Below are 21,177 nucleotides of genomic sequence, written 5' to 3'. Positions count from 1 at the left end.
CCGTGGGGACCCCCCGGCCCCTTCCCCGGTACCCAGGAGCTGCCGTGACCCCCCCAAGGAGTCCCCAACGCCCCCAGGCTGGTGTCAGACCATCACCTGCCCCCCCCTTTTTGTGCACCCCCAAATGGAAGTGGGTTCCCCCCTCCCATCCCCCGAGGGTTGTCCTGGTCCCCGGGGCTGGGGCGGGGGGCGCTAGGACCCAGGGGGAAACCGGACCGAGCCCCGGCTTGGAGACCACGCCCCCATCTTGGAGACCACGCCCCCATCTTGGAGGCCACGCCCCCATCTTGGAGACCACGCCCCCATCTTGGAGACCACGCCCCTGGGCCCGGCAGAATCTGGCAAGGGCCGGCAAAACTTGAAAGAGCACGACAGAGCCCCACAGAACCTGACAGAAGTCAACAGATCCTGACAGCACCTGATAAAGCCCGATAAAGCCCGACAGAGCCCAACAAAGTCCAATAGAGCCTGACAGATCCCAACAAAGCCCGACAAAGAGTGACGGAGCCTGCCAAGGCCTCACACAGCCCCACGGAGCCTTACAGGGCCTGGCAGGGTTCGACAGGGCCTGACAGGCCCGACCGAGTCTGACAGAGTCTGACGGAGGCCTGTAGGGGAGCCTGGGGAGGAATGGGGAGCGCTGGGGAGTCGAGACATGTTTTGGGGAGCTCTGGGGAGGAATGTGGAGCCCTGAGGAACCAAGACACGTTTTGGGGAGCCCTGAGGAACCAAGGCGAGCCCTGGGGAGAACTTGGCAGCCTCGGGGAATCGATGCGAACCCTGGGGAGGACGGTGGATCTCAGGGGAGCCCCAGGGAGACGAGGCGATAGCTGGGGAGGGTCCGGGGAGCCCTGGAAGATGAGGGGGGTCCTGGGGAGACCTTTGGAGTCCTGGGGAGGCAAAGAAAGCCCTGGGTTACTTTTTAGAAGAGATTCTCGTAGAATCTATTTATTACCATATTAATTATTGACCCTGCCCCTTCCCCAGGTGGTTTGGTCAGGGTGGTGGGCGGGGCCTGGGCTGATTGACCCCGCCCCTTCCCCAGGGGATTGTGGGAGGGGGGTGGGCGGGGCCCGGGGTATTTGAGCCCCAGCCCCTGGGCAGGAGCTCATTCTGCTCCAGGGCTGCTTTGGTGCTGGTTCTCTGCTGCTCCTTCAGCAGTGGGCAGCTTTTGAGCTGTTTAGTCAGCATGGACAGACCTGTTTGGAGAAGTGGAGGTGTCTGCTAGAGGTAAGAGCTCCAGGAGCAGCAAAGGTTCAACAGCAGCTGTAACAGAAAGTGTGTTTGTAACTATGTGTAATTTACTAAATCAATTTCAGGTGCTTCACGTTTTCCCAGAACCCCTGACTGCAATGAAAATGGAGCATTGTTTCTTTGGTTTTTACTGCTGTATACCAAGCTGCTGGTATAATCTCTTCTCCTAGGACTGACGCTCAGGTGATCTAGCAGGGGTTAGAGTGAGCGTCTTGTATCTGTAGATGGAGTTCTAGCACTTCTGCAGGAAGCAGCGGGGCCATCAGGCAGAGTGTCTTTCTGGCTCTGGGGTGGCTCATCGCCTCCCTGATCACCCACAGAACACGGTGTTGTCCCCAGAACCCTTGCAGCGGGCGGTGGCCCCTGGTGGATGGATCATTCAAATGTCCTTCCCAGAACTCAGCCAAGGTGAGCAGTGGCTACTAGACTAGTACTGGTAAATATTACCCTGGTGCTCAATAGTGTGTGTCTGTTTTCTTTTCTTATTGCAGGGGATGAAGGGGAAACTGGCAACTGCAGGAAGATCCCCGTGAGCCCATGTGGTGTTTTCCTCCCCGGATGGATTCAGTCCCTTGGCCCTCTGAAAGCTAAGTGGAGGCACGGGGGCTGGGAAGGGGCTGGGAACTGCAGGGACGAGGGGCTAAAGGTCTCAGAGGGGGAAGGGCCGTCCAGGACCAGTTCCCTTTGGGTGGGTAAAGGGCGCAGGGAACCTTACAGTGCGATGCCAGCTTGGGCAGGGCAGCTCCAGCCTGTGTCTGCGTTGTTGTGCACTGCGGGAAGCCTGCCTTGCGCCGTTCAGACGATCCTGGGGTCTCGTCGTGCCCGAGGGGCATGACAGACATCTCAGGCGCCATCCCCGGGTCTGGAATGCGGGTGCCGATTGGCCTATCGCCAATTGGGTGCCAGTTTTCTTGTATCAGCACCGTAAGTGTGGATGGTTCTTGCGCCTTGGACATTTCTGGTCAGTTGTTTTATGGTGGTGTTCAGGGCTGCGTGGGCAGCTCTCCTCTCTACCCATCCAGTCTAAGGGACTGGCACTTCAGGATGCTGGGAAGAAGTTCTTAGGTCTTGCGGGAGCGTTTTGCCAGTGCCGCCATCTCGGTCGGTTGGTTGGTTTGTGCCAGTGCCGCCATCTCGGTCGGTTGGTTGGTTTGTGCCAGTGCCGCCGTCTCGGTTGGTTGGTTGGTTTGTGCCAGTGCCGCCGTCTCGTAAGGGGCCGTGACGTTCGGCTCCTTTTTGTTTTGGGGTTGCAGTAGAGGCTTCTCGCCTCTCTTCTGCCTCCCCACAGGTTCTTTTGATTGATGCAGTCTCTGGTCTTGGAGTCATTCTCATTGTCGAGCGTTTTTGGTGCTGTTGCAGTCGTGCTGTTTGTAGCGTTCTGTGGAGCGTCAGTCTTTGCATGTGCGCGTTTGGCTCGGAGCTGCTCTGCCTGGAGACGTAGAGTCATGGGTGGGTGGACTGAGCCCTAGGAGTCCATGGTTAATCTCTTGATATATGTAATAGTGTGGGCAAAGGTTGTTCAGTCATCTAGGACGGAGCAGCTGTGGGCAGGGGCAGTGGGCAGTCCCTTCACCAGTAATTTAGGGGCTCGATTAGAGCTTCTGGTGTTATTTGTGAATAGAAAGCAGACCTGTGGAATGGTCAAGCTGTTGATCAGCATCTGGGTGACCTGTTGAATACCTTGATTTCAGATGCAGAGGGAAAACTTGGCCTAAAAGAGCGACGGAAGAGGCAAGCCGAGCGCCGTGAGCAGGTGGGCCGGTGCGAGGTCTCAGAGGGAATGTGTGCCATGTGCCTCTATGTAAGTTTGGTTGTTTCTCTATTTTATAGGTGCGAAGCGAGGAGGAAAGCCGGGTATTGGCACCGCAGCTCCTCGGTCGAGGTGAGCAAGGAGCGCTGGGCCGAAGCAGCGTCTCATTTCAGGTGTTGTGTTTCTGGTGCAGGTCTCAGCATCCTTTGCTTGTGTTTTACAGGTGGTAGCTGGGCCTCAACGTGGTCAACAGCGTGGCAGGTGAAGGTGACGGAGGCCAGGTGGGCGAGCAGCCCAGGTAAAGGGGCGGGACATGGGACCGTCTGCGGGCAGGCTGTGCTTTTGGGCAGTATCTGAGCATGCGCCTTTGTTTTAGCAGGCGCTACAGGCAAGCTCGGAGGGGCGAAGCCGCACGCCGACCAGCAGCCAAGAAGGTGAGGAGGTGGCTGGTGTTCAGGAGCACAGCATTGCCTGGTGACTCGGTTCAGCGTTTCCTTCTTGTTTTGCAGGGGCTTTGTGGACCCCTTTGGACTCAGAGGACCGTTTGCGGTGAGCAGGGGTAGGGGTGAGGAGGAGTGTGGGGCTGGGGACTTGTCCCAAGCACTAGAGCTCTTTTTCTGCTGTCTTAGGTGCAACGAGTGATGAGGGTTTCTGCCTGCGCCCATGGCACGAGAGGCTGAATGGAACGCCTGGGAACTTCGGGGGAGGTGGGTGCTGTGGATGTTGTCGGTGTTGATGCACATGATATTTAGTGCTGGCACTGCTTAGTGAGTGTGTGTTAACTTGTGTTGTTGCAGATGTTGATGAGGAACCCGGCAATGCAGGAAGATCCCCGTGAGCCCATGTGGTGTTTTCCTCCGTGGATGGATTCGGTCCCTCAGCCCTCTGAAAGCTAAGTGGAGGCACGGGGGCTGGGGAGGGGCTGGGAACTGCAGGGGCGGGGGGCTAAAGGTCTCAGAGGGGAAAGGACTGTCCAGGAACAGTCCCCTTTGGGTGGGTAAAGGGCGCAGGGAACCTTACAGTGCGATGCCAGCTTGGGCAGGGCAGCTCCAGCCTGTGTCTGCGTTGTTGTGCACTTCGGGAAGCCTGCCTTGCGCCGTTCAGACGATCCTGGGGTCTCGTCGTGCCCGAGGGGCATGACAGACATCTCAGGCGCCATCCCGGGGTCTGGAATGCGGGTGCCGATTGGCCTATCGCCAATTGGGTGCCAGTTTTCTTGTATCAGCAGCCGAAAGTGTGGATGGTTCTTGCGCCTTGGACATTTCTGGTCAGTTGTTTTATGGTGGTGTTCAGGGCTGCGTGGGCAGCTCTCCTCTCTACCCATCCAGTCTAAGGGACTGGCACTTCAGGATGCTGGGAAGAAGTTCTTAGGTCTTGCGGGAGCGTTTTGCCAGTGCCGCCGTCTCGGTTGGTTGGTTGGTTTGTGCCAGTGCCGCCATCTCGGTTGGTTGGTTGGTTTGTGCCAGTGCCGCCGTCTCGTAAGGGGCCGTGACGTTCGGCTCCTTTTTGTTTTGGGGTTGCAGTAGAGGCTTCTCGCCTCTCTTCTGCCTCCCCACAGGTTCTTTTGATTGATGCAGTCTCTGGTCTTGGAGTCATTCTCATTGTCGAGCGTTTTTGGTGCTGTTGCAGTCGTGCTGTTTGTAGCGTTCTGTGGAGCGTCAGTCTTCGCATGTGCGCGTTTGGCTCGGAGCTGCTCTGCCTGGAGACGTAGAGTCATGGGTGGGTGGACTGAGCCCTAGGAGTCCATGGTTAATCTCTTGATATATGTAATAGTGTGGGCAAAGGTTGTTCAGTCATCTAGGACGGAGCAGCTGTGGGCAGGGGCAGTGGGCAGTCCCTTCACCAGTAATTTAGGGGCTCGATTAGAGCTTCTGGTGTTATTTGTGAATAGAAAGCAGACCTGTGGAATGGTCAAGCTGTTGATCAGCATCTGGGTGACCTGTTGAATACCTTGATTTCAGATGCAGAGGGAAAACTTGGCCTAAAAGAGCGACGGAAGAGGCAAGCCGAGCGCCGTGAGCAGGTGGGCCGGTGCGAGGTCTCAGAGGGAAGGTGTGCCATGTGCCTCTATGTAAGTTTGGTTGTTTCTCTATTTTATAGGTGCGAAGCGAGGAGGAAAGCCGGGTATTGGCACCGCAGCTCCTCGGTCGAGGTGAGCAAGGAGCGCTGGGCCGAAGCAGCGTCTCATTTCAGGTGTTGTGTTTCTGGTGCAGGTCTCAGCATCCTTTGCTTGTGTTTTACAGGTGGTAGCTGGGCCTCAACGCGGTCAACAGCGTGGCAGGTGAAGGTGACGGAGGCCAGGTGGGTGAGCAGCCAAGGTAAAGGGGCGGGACATGGGACCGTCTGCGGGCAGGCTGTGCTTTTGGGCAGTATCTGAGCATGCGCCTTTGTTTTAGCAGGCGCTACAGGCAAGCTCGGAGGGGCGAAGCCGCACGCCGACCAGCAGCCAAGAAGGTGAGGAGGTGGCTGGTGTTCAGGAGCACAGCATTGCCTGGTGACTCGGTTCAGCGTTTCCTTCTTGTTTTGCAGGGGCTTTGTGGACCCCTTTGGACTCAGAGGACCGTTTGCAGTGAGCAGGGGTAGGGGTGAGGAGGAGTGTGGGGCTGGGGACTTGTCCCAAGCACTAGAGCTCTTTTTCTGCTGTCTTAAGTGCAACGAGTGATGAGGGTTTCTGCCTGCGCCCATGGCACGAGAGGCTGAATGGAACGCCTGGGAACTTCGGGGGAGGTGGGTGCTGTGGATGTTGTCGGTGTTGATGCACATGATATTTAGTGCTGGCACTGCTTAGTGAGTGTGTGTTAACTTGTGTTGTTGCAGATGTTGATGAGGAACCCGGCAATGCAGGAAGATCCCCGTGAGCCCATGTGGTGTTTTCCTCCGTGGATGGATTCGGTCCCTCAGCCCTCTGAAAGCTAAGTGGAGGCACGGGGGCTGGGGAGGGGCTGGGAACTGCAGGGGCGGGGGGCTAAAGGTCTCAGAGGGGAAAGGGCCGTCCAGGAACAGTCCCCTTTGGGTGGGTAAAGGGCGCAGGGAACCTTACAGTGCGATGCCAGCTTGGGCAGGGCAGCTCCAGCCTGTGTCTGCATTGTTGTGCACTTCGGGAAGCCTGCCTTGCGCCGTTCAGACGATCCTGGGGTCTCGTCGTGCCCGAGGGGCACGACCGGCATCTCAGGTGCCATCCCGGGGTCTGGAATGCCGGTGCCAATTGGCCTGTTGCGAGTTGGGTGCCGGTTTTCTTGTATCAGCAGCTGAAAGCGTGGATGGTTCCTGCATCTCGGACATTTCTGGTCAGTCGTGTTTTATAGTGTAGTTCTGGGCTGCGTGGGCAGCTCTGCTCCCTACCCATCCAGTCTAAGGGACTGGCACTTCTTCCCAGCATCCTGAAGTCTTTAGGTTTTGCAGGAGTTACTTGCACTTGCGCCGTCTTTGTTTGTTGTGCCAGTGGCGCCGTCTCCGTTTGTTTGTTGTGCCAGTGGCGCCGTCTCGTAAGGAGCCGTGATGTTCGGCTCCTTTTTGTTTTGGGGTAGCAGTAGAGGCTCCTCGCCTCACCACTGCCTCCCTGTAGTTTGTTTTGGTGCCGTCTCTGTTGTTCTCATGGTTGAATGACTTTGGTCCTGTTGGAGTGGTGGTGTTTGTAGCGTTCTGTGCAGCATCAGTCTGCACATGTGCGTGTTTGTCTTGGAGCTGCTCTGCCCAGAGGCATGGAGTCAGGTGTGGGTGGACCGAGCCCCAGGCGTCCATGGTTAATCTATTGACACATTCAAGTCTGTAGGCAAAATTTGTACCATCATCCAGGCTAGAGTATCCATGGGCAGGGGGAGTGGACAGTCCCTTCACTTGTGTTTTACAGTTGATACCAAAGATCATTGTTGACTAGCGTGCTGTTATTTCACAGACAGTGTCTTAACTAATTTTTTTTCTTTGTAGGTGACCGCGTTGTCAATAAGAGGCATTTTTCTTTAGCTAAAAAGACTCTTAAGAGTATATCACTTGTCATTATGACCTTTGCTTCACGGCAACAAAAGCAGCTACAGACTACGATCGCCACCTGTGAGATCAGGCCCGCATTGCACTTCTTTGAACAAATAGGATTCATTCACAGAAAACACTACATTCAAGGCTGGCATGAAGTGCCTATGGACCGTAAACCGTATCTAGAGCTGCACAAAGCAAAGGCCTGTCTGAGGTCAGTGCAAAGGATCCACTAAGAAGCAAGAAGACTCCAGACACAACTGTTGCTATTGTTGCTATCATGGTGTGAGGGGTGGGTAAATAGTGTGTAAGGGTATAAATACCCAGGAATTTCTACACTCGGGTGGGACCTCAGCAAAGGCAGCAGTTCGAGTCAGCCCTCCCGCCGTACCACTCTGTTCGGTTACTTGTTTTCATGGACTTTGCCTGAGAGTTTGCCTCCAGGGACCAAGGATCCGGACCGCAATCCACCAGACCCCAGGCCCCTGGAGGGGAGGTAAGGACGTCGAGGTGCAGAATGATGAAACTCTGAAATCCCAGCTAAGTGATATAAGGGGTTGAGTGAGCACATGCAGTCCTTTGGCCATATATAAATGTAATCCCTTAGGTGTTTCCCCTACGCTCTGTGTATTGTAGACATGAGCTGTAGATCCATCTGGGGCTAAGTTTGGATCCAGCCGCACCTAGACTCTTCTCCGAGGAAGAGTTTAGAAAGCAAGGGGGTCCATTCCGAACCTCACAACAGACACAAAGCGTAGATCCATCCTGGGGCTAAGTTTGGACCCTGCTGCACTTAGACTCCTCTCTGAGCAGGAGTTTAGTAAGCAAGGGGGTCCCATCTGAACTTCGACTCAACAGAAGCGCCCCCCTTTAGCTTTTGGCATTTCCCGTCCAGGTACAGATCACTCTGAATCGAGTCTCACCTGAATATGCCCGGCATATTTTGTCAAAGCAGTAATAGTCCCCCTTGCCATCACTCTAACGTCGCACGGTAAGCGATCTAAAACCGCTCTCGGCCAGCAGCGCCCCGAGTCACTCACCCGACACCAACCGATGGCGGCAGGATGGCAGGCGCCGTCCCCGATTACTGATGGAGGCACCGGGCGAGTTAGAGGTCCAGATTCTCGGAGGAATGAGCCCGTGGTAATAGCCACGATTGGAAAGCTGTGGAAGAAAAGCTCACTATGCTCAAGAGCCATAGGAATGATGGAAAGGGAATTAATAGCAAAGTGTACCTTAGGGAACCAAGACACGTTTTGCAGAGCGCTGGGGAGGAATGGGGAGCCCTGAGAAACCAAGACACGTTTTGGGGAGCCCTGTGGAGGAATGCGGAGCTCTGAGGAAGCTAGACATGTTTTGAGGAACCCTGAGGAACCAAGACACGTTTTGGTGAGCCCTGGGGAGTAATGGGGATCCCCGAGGAAGTAAGACACGTTTTGGGGAGCTCTGAGGAAGCAAGACATGTTTTGGGGAGCCCTGAGAAACCAAGAAACGTTTTGGGGAGCCCTGAGGAGGAAGGGGGAGCTCTGAGGATCCAAGACACGTGTTGGGGTGCCCGGCGGAGCAATGGGCAATGAGCTCTGGCGGGCTCTCTTGGGCACGGTCGGGCGCTGTGGGGGCGCTGTGGGGGCGCTGTGGGGGCGCTGTGGGGGCGCTGTGGGGGCGCTGTGGGGGCGCTGTGGGGGCGCTGTGGGGGCGCTGTGGGGGCGCTGTGGGGGCGCTGTGGGGGCTCTACTGGGCTCTACTGGGCTCTACTGGGCTCTACTGGGCTCTACTGGGCTCTACTGGGCTCTACTGGGCTCTACTGGGCTCTACTGGGCTCTACTGGGCTCTGTCGGGCTCTACTGGGCCCTGTAGGGCCCTGTCGGGCTCTGTCGGGCTCTACTGTTCCCTGTCGGGCTCTGTCGGGCGCTGTCGGGCGCTGTCGGGCGCTGTCGGGCGCTGTCGGGCTCTACTGTTCCCTGTCGGGCGCTGTCGGGCGCTGTCGGGCGCTGTCGGGCGCTGTCGGGCGCTGTCGGGCGCTGTCGGGCTCTACTGTTCCCTGTCGGGCGCTGTCGGGCGCTGTCGGGCGCTGTCGGGCGCTGTCGGGCGCTGTCGGGCTCTACTGGGCTCTACTGGGCTCTGTCGGGCTCTACTGTTCCCTGTCGGGCTCTGTCGGGCTCTACTGTTCCCTGTCGGGCGCTGTCGGGCGCTGTCGGGCCCTGTCGGGCGCTGTCGGGCGCTGTCGGGCCCTGTCGGGCCCTGTCGGGCCCTGTCGGGCTCTGTCGGGCTCTGTCGGGCTCTGTCGGGCTCTGTCGGGCTCTGTCGGGCCCTGTCGGGCCCTGTCGGGCCCTGTCGGGCCCTGTCGGGCTCTACTGGGCCCTGTCGGGCTCTGTCGGGCTCTACTGGGCCCTGTCGGGCCCTGTCGGGCCCTGTCGGGCCCTGTCGGGCTCTGTCGGGCTCTGTCGGGCTCTACTGGGCTCTACTGGGCTCTACTGGGCTCTACTGTTCCCTGTCGGGCCCTGTCGGGCTCTGCTGGGCTCTGTCGGGCTCTGTCGGGCCCTGTCGGGCTCTACTGTTCCCTGTCGGGCGCTGTCGGGCTCTACTGTTCCCTGTCGGGCCCTGTCGGGCTCTACTGGGCCCTGTCGGGCTCTACTGGGCCCTGTCGGGCTCTGTCGGGCTCTACTGGGCCCTGTCGGGCTCTACTGGGTTCTACTGTTCCCTGTCGGGCTCTGTCGGGCTCTGTCGGGCTCTGTCGGGCTCTGTCGGGCTCTGTCGGGCTCTGTCGGGCTCTGTCGGGCTCTGTCGGGCTCTGTCGGGCTCTGTCGGGCTCTGTCGGGCTCTGTCGGGCTCTGTCGGGCTCTGTCGGGCTCTGTCGGGCTCTGCTGGGCTCTGTCGGGCTCTGTCGGGCCCTGTCGGGCTCTACTGTTCCCTGTCGGGCGCTGTCGGGCTCTACTGTTCCCTGTCGGGCGCTGTCGGGCTCTACTGGGCCCTGTCGGGCTCTACTGGGCCCTGTCGGGCTCTACTGGGCCCTGTCGGGCTCTGTCGGGCTCTACTGGGCCCTGTCGGGCTCTACTGGGCCCTGTCGGGCTCTACTGGGTTCTACTGTTCCCTGTCGGGCTCTGTCGGGCTCTGTCGGGCTCTGTCGGGCTCTGTCGGGCTCTGTCGGGCTCTGTCGGGCTCTGTCGGGCCCTGTCGGGCCCTGTCGGGCTCTGTCGGGCCCTGTCGGGCCCTGTCGGGCCCTGTCGGGCCCTGTCGGGCTCTGTCGGGCTCTACTGGGCTCTACTGTTCCCTGTCGGGCTCTGTCGGGCTCTGTCGGGCTCTACTGGGCTCTACTGTTCCCTGTCGGGCTCTGTCGGGCTCTGTCGGGCTCTGTCGGGCTCTGTCGGGCTCTGTCGGGCTCTGTCGGGCTCTGTCGGGCTCTGTCGGGCTCTGTCGGGCTCTGTCGGGCTCTGTCGGGCTCTGTCGGGCTCTGTCGGGCTCTGTCGGGCTCTGTCGGGCTCTGTCGGGCTCTGTCGGGCTCTGTCGGGCTCTGTCGGGCTCTGTCGGGCTCTGTCGGGCTCTGTCGGGCTCTGTCGGGCTCTACTGGGCTCTACTGGGCCCTGTCGGGCCCTGTCGGGCCCTGTCGGGCTCTGTCGGGCTCTGTCGGGCTCTGTCGGGCTCTACTGTTCCCTGTCGGGCCCTGTCGGGCTCTGTCGGGCTCTGTCGGGCTCTACTGGGCTCTTCTGTTCCCTGTCGGGCTCTGTCGGGCTCTGTCGGGCTCTACTGGGCTCTTCTGTTCCCTGTCGGGCCCTGGCGGGCCCTGGCGGGCCCTGGCGGGCTCTGTCGGGCTCTGGCGGGCTCTGTCGGGCTCTGTCGGGCTGTACTGGGCTCTACTGTTCCCTGTCGGGCTCTGTCGGGCTCTGTCGGGCTCTGTCGGGCTCTGTCGGGCTCTGTCGGGCTCTGTCGGGCTCTGTCGGGCTCTGTCGGGCTCTGTCGGGCTCTGTCGGGCTCTGTCGGGCTCTGTCGGGCTCTGTCGGGCTCTGTCGGGCTCTGTCGGGCTCTGTCGGGCTCTACTGGGCTCTGTCGGGCTCTACTGGGCTCTACTGTGCCCTGTCGGTCCCTGTCGGTCCCTGTCGGTCCCTGTCGGTCCCTGTCGGTCCCTGTCGGGCTCTGTCGGGCTCTGTCGGGCTCTACTGGGCTCTACTGTTCCCTGTCGGGCTCTGTCGGGCTCTACTGGGCTCTAGTGGGCTCTACTGTTCCCTCGCGGGCTCTGCCGGGCTCTGCCGGGCCCTGTCGGGCTCTACTGGGCCCTGTCATGCCCTGTCGGGCTCTACTGGGCCCTGTCGGGCTCTGTCGGGCTCTACTGGGCTCTGTCGGGCTCCACTGGGCTCTGTCGGGCTCCACTGGGCTCTGTCGGGCTCCACTGGGCTCTGTCGGGCTCTACTGGGCTCTGTCGGGCTCTACTGGGCTCTACTGTTCCTTGTCGGGCCCTGTCGGGCTCTGTCGGGCTCTACTGGGCTCTACTGTTCCCTGTCGGGCTCTGTCTGGCCCTGTCGGGCTCTGACGGGCTCTACTGGGCTCTACTGGGCCCTGTCAGGCTCTGTCGGTCTCTACTGGGCTCTGTCGGGCCTTGTCGGGCTCTGTCGGGCCCTGTCGGGCTCTACTGGGCCCTGTCGGGCCCTGTCGGGCTCTACTGGGCTAAACTGGGCCCTGTCGGGCTCTACTGGGCTCTACTGGGCCCTGTCGGGCTCTACTGGGCCCTGTCGGGCTCTACTGGGCTCTACTGGGCCCTGTCGGCCTCTGTCGGGCTCTACTGGGCTCTGTCGGGCTCTACTGGGCTCTGTCGGGCTCTACTGGGCTCTACTGTTCCCTGTCGGGCTCTGTCGGGCTCTGTCGGGCTCTGTCGGGCTCTGTCGGGCTCTGTCGGGCTCTGTCGGGCTCTGTCGGGCTCTGTCGGGCTCTGTCGGGCTCTGTCGGGCTCTGTCGGGCTCTGTCGGGCTCTGTCGGGCTCTGTCGGGCTCTGTCGGGCTCTGTCGGGCTCTGTCGGGCTCTGTCGGGCTCTGTCGGGCTCTGTCGGGCTCTGTCGGGCTCTGTCGGGCTCTGTCGGGCTCTGTCGGGCTCTGTCGGGCTCTGTCGGGCTCTGTCGGGCTCTGTCGGGCTCTGTCGGGCTCTGTCGGGCTCTGTCGGGCTCTGTCGGGCTCTGTCGGGCTCTGTCGGGCTCTGTCGGGCTCTGTCGGGCTCTGTCGGGCTCTGTCGGGCTCTGTCGGGCTCTGTCGGGCTCTGTCGGGCTCTGTCGGGCTCTGTCGGGCTCTGTCGGGCTCTGTCGGGCTCTGTCGGGCTCTGTCGGGCTCTGTCGGGCTCTGTCGGGCTCTGTCGGGCTCTGTCGGGCTCTGTCGGGCTCTGTCGGGCTCTGTCGGGCTCTGTCGGGCTCTGTCGGGCTCTGTCGGGCTCTGTCGGGCTCTGTCGGGCTCTGTCGGGCTCTGTCGGGCTCTGTCGGGCTCTGTCGGGCTCTGTCGGGCTCTGTCGGGCTCTGTCGGGCCCTGTCGGGCCCTGTCGGGCCCTGTCGGGCCCTGTCGGGCCCTGTCGGGCCCTGTCGGGCTCTACTGGGCCCTGTCCGGCTCTACTGGGCTCTACTGGGCCCAGTTGGGCCCTGTCGCGCTCTACTGGGCCCTGTCGGGCTCTACTGGGCCCTGTCGGGCTCTACTGGGCCCTGTCGGGCTCTACTGGGCCCTGTCGGGCTCTACTGGGCCCTGTCGGGCCCTGTCGGGCCCTGTCGGGCTCTGTCGGGCCCTGTCGGGCCCTGTCGAGCTCTAGTGGGCTCTGTCGGGCTCTGTCGGGCCCTGTCGGGCCCTGTCGGGCTCTGTCGGGCTCTGTCGGGCCCTGTCGGGCTCTGTCGGGCTCTGTCGGGCCCTGTCGGGCCCTGTCGGGCTCTGTCGGGCCCTGTCGGGCCCTGTCGGGCTCTGTCGGGCTCTGTCGGGCTCTGTCGGGCCCTGTCGGGCTCTGTCGGGCTCTACTGGGCTCTACTGGGCTCTACTGTTCCCTGTCGGGCTCTGTCGGGCTCTGTCGGGCTCTGTCGGGCTCTGTCGGGCTCTGTCGGGCTCTGTCGGGCTCTGTCGGGCTCTGTCGGGCCCTGTCGGGCCCTGTCGGGCCCTGTCGGGCCCTGTCGGGCTCTGTCGGGCTCTGTCGGGCTCTACTGGGCTCTACTGTTCCCCGTCGGGCCCCGTCGGGCCCCGTCGGGCTCTGTCGGGCTCTGTCGGGCTCTGTCGGGCTCTGTCGGGCTCTGTCGGGCTCTGTCGGGCTCTACTGGGCTCTACTGTTCCCTGTCGGGCTCTGTCGGGCTCTGTCGGGCTCTGTCGGGCTCTGTCGGGCTCTGTCGGGCTCTGTCGGGCTCTGTCGGGCTCTGTCGGGCTCTGTCGGGCTCTGTCGGGCTCTGTCGGGCTCTGTCGGGCTCTGTCGGGCTCTGTCGGGCTCTGTCGGGCTCTGTCGGGCTCTGTCGGGCTCTGTCGGGCTCTGTCGGGCTCTGTCGGGCTCTGTCGGGCTCTGTCGGGCTCTGTCGGGCTCTGTCGGGCTCTGTCGGGCTCTGTCGGGCTCTGTCGGGCTCTGTCGGGCTCTGTCGGGCTCTGTCGGGCTCTGTCGGGCTCTGTCGGGCTCTGTCGGGCTCTACTGGGCCCTGTCGGGCCCTGTCGGGCCCTGTCGGGCTCTACTGGGCTCTATTGTTCCCTGTCGGGCCCTGTCGGGCTCTGTCGGGCTCTGTCGGGCTCTGTCGGGCTGTACTGGGCTAAACTGGGCTCTGTCGGGCTCTGTCGGGCTCTGTCGGGCTCTGTCGGGCTCTGTCGGGCTCTGTCGGGCTCTGTCGGGCTCTGTCGGGCTCTGTCGGGCTCTGTCGGGCTCTGTCGGGCTCTACTGGGCTCTACTGTTCCCTGTCGGGCCCTGTCGGGCTCTGTCGGGCTCTGCCGGGCTCTACTGGGCTCTACTGTTCCCTGTCGGGCTCTGTCGGGCTCTGTCGGGCTCTACTGGGCTCAACTGTTCCCTGTCGGGCTCTGTCGGGCTCTGTCGGGCTCTGTCGGGCTCTGTCGGGCTCTGTCGGGCTCTGTCGGGCTCTGTCGGGCTCTGTCGGGCTCTGTCGGGCTCTGTCGGGCTCTGTCGGGCTCTGTCGGGCTCTGTCGGGCTCTGTCGGGCTCTGTCGGGCTCTGTCGGGCTCTGTCGGGCTCTGTCGGGCTCTGTCGGGCTCTGTCGGGCTCTGTCGGGCTCTGTCGGGCTCTGTCGGGCTCTGTCGGGCTCTGTCGGGCTCTGTCGGGCTCTACTGGGCTCTACTGTTCCCTGTCGGGCTCTGTCGGGCTCTGTCGGGCTCTGTCGGGCTCTGTCGGGCTCTGTCGGGCTCTGTCGGGCTCTGTCGGGCTCTGTCGGGCTCTGTCGGGCTCTGTCGGGCTCTGTCGGGCTCTGTCGGGCTCTGTCGGGCTCTACTGGGCTCTACTGTTCCCTGTCGGGCTCTGTCGGGCTCTGTCGGGCTCTGTCGGGCTCTGTCGGGCTCTGTCGGGCTCTGTCGGGCTCTGTCGGGCTCTGTCGGGCTCTGTCGGGCTCTGTCGGGCTCTGTCGGGCTCTACTGGGCCCTGTCGGGCCCTGTCGGGCTCTGTCGGGCTCTACTGGGCCCTGTCGGGCCCTGTCGGGCTCTGTCGGGCTCTACTGTTCCCTGTCGGGCCCTGTCGGGCTCTGTCGGGCTCTGTCGGGCTCTACTGGGCTCTTCTGTTCCCTGTCGGGCCCTGGCGGGCCCTGGCGGGCCCTGGCGGGCTCTGTCGGGCTCTGGCGGGCTCTGTCGGGCTCTGTCGGGCTGTACTGGGCTCTACTGTTCCCTGTCGGGCTCTGTCGGGCTCTGTCGGGCTCTGTCGGGCTCTGTCGGGCTCTGTCGGGCTCTGTCGGGCTCTGTCGGGCTCTGTCGGGCTCTGTCGGGCTCTGTCGGGCTCTGTCGGGCTCTGTCGGGCTCTGTCGGGCTCTGTCGGGCTCTGTCGGGCTCTGTCGGGCTCTGTCGGGCTCTGTCGGGCTCTGTCGGGCTCTGTCGGGCTCTGTCGGGCTCTGTCGGGCTCTGTCGGGCTCTGTCGGGCTCTGTCGGGCTCTGTCGGGCTCTGTCGGGCTCTGTCGGGCTCTGTCGGGCTCTACTGGGCTCTGTCGGGCTCTACTGGGCTCTACTGTGCCCTGTCGGTCCCTGTCGGGCTCTGTCGGGCTCTGTCGGGCTCTACTGGGCTCTACTGTTCCCTGTCGGGCTCTGTCGGGCTCTGTCGGGCTCTACTGGGCTCTAGTGGGCTCTACTGTTCCCTCGCGGGCTCTGCCGGGCTCTGCCGGGCCCTGTCGGGCTCTACTGGGCCCTGTCATGCCCTGTCGGGCTCTACTGGGCCCTGTCGGGCTCTGTCGGGCTCTACTGGGCTCTGTCGGGCTCTACTGGGCTCTGTCGGGCTCTACTGGGCTCTGTCGGGCTCCACTGGGCTCTGTCGGGCTCTACTGGGCTCTGTCGGGCTCTACTGGGCTCTACTGTTCCTTGTCGGGCCCTGTCGGGCTCTGTCGGGCTCTACTGGGCTCTACTGTTCCCTGTCGGGCCCTGTCGGGCTCTGTCTGGCCCTGTCGGGCTCTGACGGGCTCTACTGGGCTCTACTGGGCCCTGTCAGGCTCTGTCGGTCTCTACTGGGCTCTGTCGGGCCTTGTCGGGCTCTGTCGGGCCCTGTCGGGCTCTACTGGGCCCTGTCGGGCCCTGTCGGGCTCTACTGGGCTAAACTGGGCCCTGTCGGGCTCTACTGGGCTCTACTGGGCCCTGTCGGGCTCTACTGGGCCCTGTCGGGCTCTACTGGGCTCTACTGGGCCCTGTCGGCCTCTGTCGGGCTCTACTGGGCTCTGTCGGGCTCTACTGGGCTCTGTCGGGCTCTACTGGGCTCTACTGTTCCCTGTCGGGCTCTGTCGGGCTCTGTCGGGCTCTGTCGGGCTCTGTCGGGCTCTGTCGGGCTCTGTCGGGCTCTGTCGGGCTCTGTCGGGCTCTGTCGGGCTCTGTCGGGCTCTGTCGGGCTCTGTCGGGCTCTGTCGGGCTCTGTCGGGCTCTGTCGGGCTCTGTCGGGCTCTGTCGGGCTCTGTCGGGCTCTGTCGGGCTCTGTCGGGCTCTGTCGGGCTCTGTCGGGCTCTGTCGGGCTCTGTCGGGCTCTGTCGGGCTCTGTCGGGCTCTGTCGGGCTCTGTCGGGCTCTGTCGGGCTCTGTCGGGCTCTGTCGGGCTCTGTCGGGCTCTGTCGGGCTCTGTCGGGCTCTGTCGGGCTCTGTCGGGCTCTGTCGGGCTCTGTCGGGCTCTGTCGGGCTCTGTCGGGCTCTGTCGGGCTCTGTCGGGCTCTGTCGGGCTCTGTCGGGCTCTGTCGGGCTCTGTCGGGCTCTGTCGGGCTCTGTCGGGCTCTGTCGGGCTCTGTCGGGCTCTGTCGGGCTCTGTCGGGCTCTGTCGGGCTCTGTCGGGCTCTGTCGGGCTCTGTCGGGCTCTGTCGGGCTCTGTCGGGCTCTGTCGGGCTCTGTCGGGCTCTGTCGGGCTCTGTCGGGCTCTGTCGGGCTCTGTCGGGCTCTGTCGGGCTCTGTCGGGCTCTGTCGGGCTCTGTCGGGCTCTGTCGGGCTCTGTCGGGCTCTGTCGGGCTCTGTCGGGCTCTGTCGGGCTCTGTCGGGCTCTGTCGGGCTCTGTCGGGCTCTGTCGGGCTCTGTCGGGCTCTGTCGGGCTCTGTCGGGCTCTGTCGGGCTCTGTCGGGCTCTGTCGGGCTCTGTCGGGCTCTGTCGGGCTCTGTCGGGCTCTGTCGGGCTCTGTCGGGCTCTGTCGGGCTCTGTCGGGCTCTGTCGGGCTCTGTCGGGCTCTGTCGGGCTCTGTCGGGCTCTGTCGGGCTCTGTCGGGCTCTGTCGGGCTCTGTCGGGCTCTGTCGGGCTCTGTCGGGCTCTGTCGGGCTCTGTCGGGCTCTGTCGGGCTCTGTCGGGCTCTGTCGGGCTCTGTCGGGCTCTGTCGGGCTCTGTCGGGCTCTGTCGGGCTCTGTCGGGCTCTGTCGGGCTCTGTCGGGCTCTGTCGGGCTCTGTCGGGCTCTGTCGGGCTCTGTCGGGCTCTGTCGGGCTCTGTCGGGCTCTGTCGGGCTCTGTCGGGCTCTGTCGGGCTCTGTCGGGCTCTGTCGGGCTCTGTCGGGCTCTGTCGGGCTCTGTCGGGCTCTGTCGGGCTCTGTCGGGCTCTGTCGGGCTCTGTCGGGCTCTGTCGGGCTCTGTCGGGCTCTGTCGGGCTCTGTCGGGCTCTGTCGGGCTCTGTCGGGCTCTGTCGGGCTCTGTCGGGCTCTGTCGGGCTCTGTCGGGCTCTGTCGGGCTCTGTCGGGCTCTGTCGGGCTCTGTCGGGCTCTGTCGGGCTCTGTCGGGCTCTGTCGGGCTCTGTCGGGCTCTGTCGGGCTCTGTCGGGCTCTGTCGGGCTCTGTCGGGCTCTGTCGGGCTCTGTCGGGCTCTGTCGGGCTCTGTCGGGCTCTGTCGGGCTCTGTCGGGCTCTGTCGGGCTCTGTCGGGCTCTGTCGGGCTCTGTCGGGCTCTGTCGGGCTCTGTCGGGCTCTGTCGGGCTCTGTCGGGCTCTGTCGGGCTCTGTCGGGCTCTGTCGGGCTCTGTCGGGCTCTGTCGGGCTCTGTCGGGCTCTACTGTTCCCTGTCGGGCTCTGTCGGGCTCTACTGTTCCCTGTCGGGCTCTGTCGGGCTCTACTGGGTTCTACTGTTCCCTGTCGGGCCCTGTCGGGCCCTGTCGGGCCCTGTCGGGCTCTGTCGGGCTCTGTCGGGCTCTGTCGGGCTCTACTGTTCCCTGTCGGGCCCTGTCGGGCCCTGTCGGGCCCTGTCGGGCTCTACTGTTCCCTGTCGGGCCCTGTCGGGCTCTGTCGGGCTCTGTCGGGCCCTGTCGGGCTCTGTCGGGCTCTACTGGGCTCTACTGGGCTCTGTCGGGCTCTACTGGGCTCTGTCGGGCTCTACTGGGCCCTGTCCGGCCCTGTCGGGCTCTGTCGGGCTCTACTGGGCTCTACTGGGCCCAGTTGGGCCCTGTCGCGCTCTACTGGGCCCTGTCGGGCTCTACTGGGTCCTGTCGGGCCCTGTCGGGCTCTACTGGGCCCTGTCGGGCTCTGTCGGGCCCTGTCGGGCCCTGTCGGGCTCTACTGGGCCCTGTCGGGCCCTGTCGGGCCCTGTCGGGCTCTGTCGGGCCCTGTCGGGCCCTGTCGGGCTCTACTGGGCTCTGTCGGGCTCTGTCGGGCCCTGTCGGGCCCTGTCGGGCTCTACTGGGCCCTGTCGGGCCCTGTCGGGCCCTGTCGGGCTCTGTCGGGCCCTGTCGGGCCCTGTCGGGCTCTACTGGGCTCTGTCGGGCTCTGTCGGGCCCTGTCGGGCCCTGTCGGGCTCTACTGGGCCCTGTCGGGCTCTGTCGGGCTCTGTCGGGCTCTGTCGGGCTCTGTCGGGCTCTGTCGGGCTCTGTCGGGCTCTGTCGGGCTCTGTCGGGCTCTGTCGGGCTCTGTCGGGCTCTGTCGGGCTCTGTCGGGCTCTGTCGGGCTCTGTCGGGCTCTGTCGGGCTCTGTCGGGCTCTGTCGGGCTCTGTCGGGCTCTGTCGGGCTCTGTCGGGCTCTGTCGGGCTCTGTCGGGCTCTGTCGGGCTCTGTCGGGCTCTGTCGGGCTCTGTCGGGCTCTGTCGGGCTCTGTCGGGCTCTGTCGGGCTCTGTCGGGCTCTGTCGGGCTCTGTCGGGCTCTGTCGGGCTCTGTCGGGCTCTGTCGGGCTCTGTCGGGCTCTGTCGGGCTCTGTCGGGCTCTGTCGGGCTCTGTCGGGCTCTGTCGGGCTCTGTCGGGCTCTACTGGGCTCTACTGTTCCCTGTCGGGCCCTGTCGGGCCCAGTCGGGCCCTGTCGGGCTCTGTCGGGCCCCGTCGGGCCCCGTCGGGCCCCGTCGGGCTCTGTCGGGCTCTGTCGGGCTCTACTGGGCTCTACTGTTCCCTGTCGGGCCCTGTCGGGCCCTGTCGGGCCCTGTCGGGCCCTGTCGGGCCCTGTCGGGCTCTGTCGGGCTCTGTCGGGCTCTGTCGGGCTCTGTCGGGCTCTACTGGGCTCTACTGTTCCCTGTCGGGCTCTGTCGGGCTCTGTCGGGCTCTGTCGGGCCCTGTCGGGCCCTGTCGGGCTCTGTCGGGCTCTGTCGGGCTCTGTCGGGCTCTGTCGGGCTCTGTCGGGCTCTGTCGGGCTCTGTCGGGCTCTGTCGGGCTCTGTCGGGCTCTACTGGGCCCTGTCGGGCCCTGTCGGGCTCTGTCGGGCTCTACTGGGCTCTATTGTTCCCTGTCGGGCCCTGTCGGGCCCTGTCGGGCTCTGTCGGGCTCTGTCGGGCTGTACTGGGCTAAACTGGGCTCTGTCGGGCTCTGTCGGGCTCTGTCGGGCTCTGTCGGGCTCTGTCGGGCTCTGTCGGGCTCTGTCGGGCTCTGTCGGGCTCTGTCGGGCTCTGTCGGGCTCTGTCGGGCTCTGTCGGGCTCTGTCGGGCTCTACTGGGCTCTACTGTTCCCTGTCGGGCCCTGTCGGGCCCTGTCGGGCCCTGTCGGGCCCTGTCGGGCTCTGTCGGGCTCTGCCGGGCTCTACTGGGCTCTACTGTTCCCTGTCGGGCTCTGTCGGGCTCTGTCGGGCTCTACTGGGCTCAACTGTTCCCTGTCGGGCTCTGTCGGGCTCTGTCGGGCTCTGTCGGGCTCTGTCGGGCTCTGTCGGGCTCTGTCGGGCTCTGTCGGGCTCTGTCGGGCTCTACTGGGCTCTACTGTTCCCTGTCGGGCTCTGTCGGGCTCTACTGGGCCCTGTCGGGCCCTGTCGGGCTCTGTCGGGCCCTGTCGGGCTCTGTCGGGCTCTGTCGGGCTCTGTCGGGCTCTGTCGGGCTCTGTCGGGCTCTGTCGGGCTCTGTCGGGCTCTGTCGGGCTCTGTCGGGCTCTACTGGGCTCTACTGGGCTCTACTGGGCTCTACTGGGCTCTACTGGGCCCTGTCGGGCTCTGTCGGGCTCTGTCGGGCTCTGTCGGGCCCTGTCGGGCTCTGTCGGGCCCTGTCGGGCTCTGTCGGGCTCTACTGTTCCCTGTCGGGCCCTGTCGGGCTCTGTCGGGCTCTACTGGGCTCTTCTGTTCCCTGTCGGGCCCTGTCGGGCTCTACTGGGCTCTTCTGTTCCCTGTCGGGCCCTGTCGGGCCCTGTCGGGCTCTGTCGGGCTCTGTCGGGCTCTGTCGGGCTCTGTCGGGCTCTGTCGGGCTCTGTCGGGCTCTACTGGGCTCTACTGTTCCCTGTCGGGCTCTGTCGGGCTCTACTGGGCCCTGTCGGGCCCTGTCGGGCTCTGTCGGGCTCTGTCGGGCTCTACTGGGCTCTACTGTTCCCTGTCGGGCTCTGTCGGGCTCTGTCGGGCTCTGTCGGGCTCTGTCGGGCTCTGTCGGGCTCTGTCGGGCTCTGTCGGGCTCTGTCGGGCTCTGTCGGGCTCTGTCGGGCTCTGTCGGGCTCTGTCGGGCTCTGTCGGGCTCTGTCGGGCTCTGTCGGGCTCTGTCGGGCTCTGTCGGGCTCTGTCGGGCTCTGTCGGGCTCTGTCGGGCTCTACTGGGCTCTGTCGGGCTCTACTGGGCTCTGTCGGGCTCTACTGGGCTCTGTCGGGCTCTACTGGGCTCTGTCGGGCTCTACTGGGCTCTGTCGGGCTCTACTGGGCTCTGTCGGGCTCTACTGGGCTCTACTGTGCCCTGTCGGGCTCTACTGTTCCCTGTCGGGCCCTGTCGGGCCCTGTCGGGCTCTACTGTTCCCTGTCGGGCTCTGTCGGGCTCTGTCGGGCTCTGTCGGGCTCTGTCGGGCTCTGTCGGGCTCTGTCGGGCCCTGTCGGGCCCTGTCGGGCCCTGTCGGGCCGTGTCGGGCCGTGTCGGGCCGTGTCGGGCCGTGTCGGGCCGTGTCGGGCCGTGTCGGGCCGTGTCGGGCCGTGTCGGGCCCTGTCGGGCCCTGTCGGGCTCTGTCGGGCTCTGTCGGGCTCTACTGTTCCCTGTCGGGCCCTGTCGGGCCCTGTCGGGCCCTGTCGGGCTCTGTCGGGCTCTACTGGGCTCTACTGTTCCCTGTCGGGCCCTGTCGGGCCCTGTCGGGCCCTGTCGGGCTCTGTCGGGCCCTGTCGGGCTCTGTCGGGCTCTACTGGGCTCTGTCGGGCTCTACTGGGCCCTGTCGGGCTCTACTGGGCTCTGTCGGGCTCTGTCGGGCTCTACTGGGCTAAACTGGGCC

This window comes from Caloenas nicobarica, unplaced genomic scaffold, assembly GCF_036013445.1.
Source record: "Caloenas nicobarica isolate bCalNic1 unplaced genomic scaffold, bCalNic1.hap1 Scaffold_365, whole genome shotgun sequence".
In the NCBI taxonomy this organism is placed as follows: Eukaryota; Metazoa; Chordata; class Aves; order Columbiformes; family Columbidae; genus Caloenas; species Caloenas nicobarica.
The sequence above is the reverse complement of the archived record's forward strand: the minus strand, read 5'-3'. Positions refer to the sequence as shown.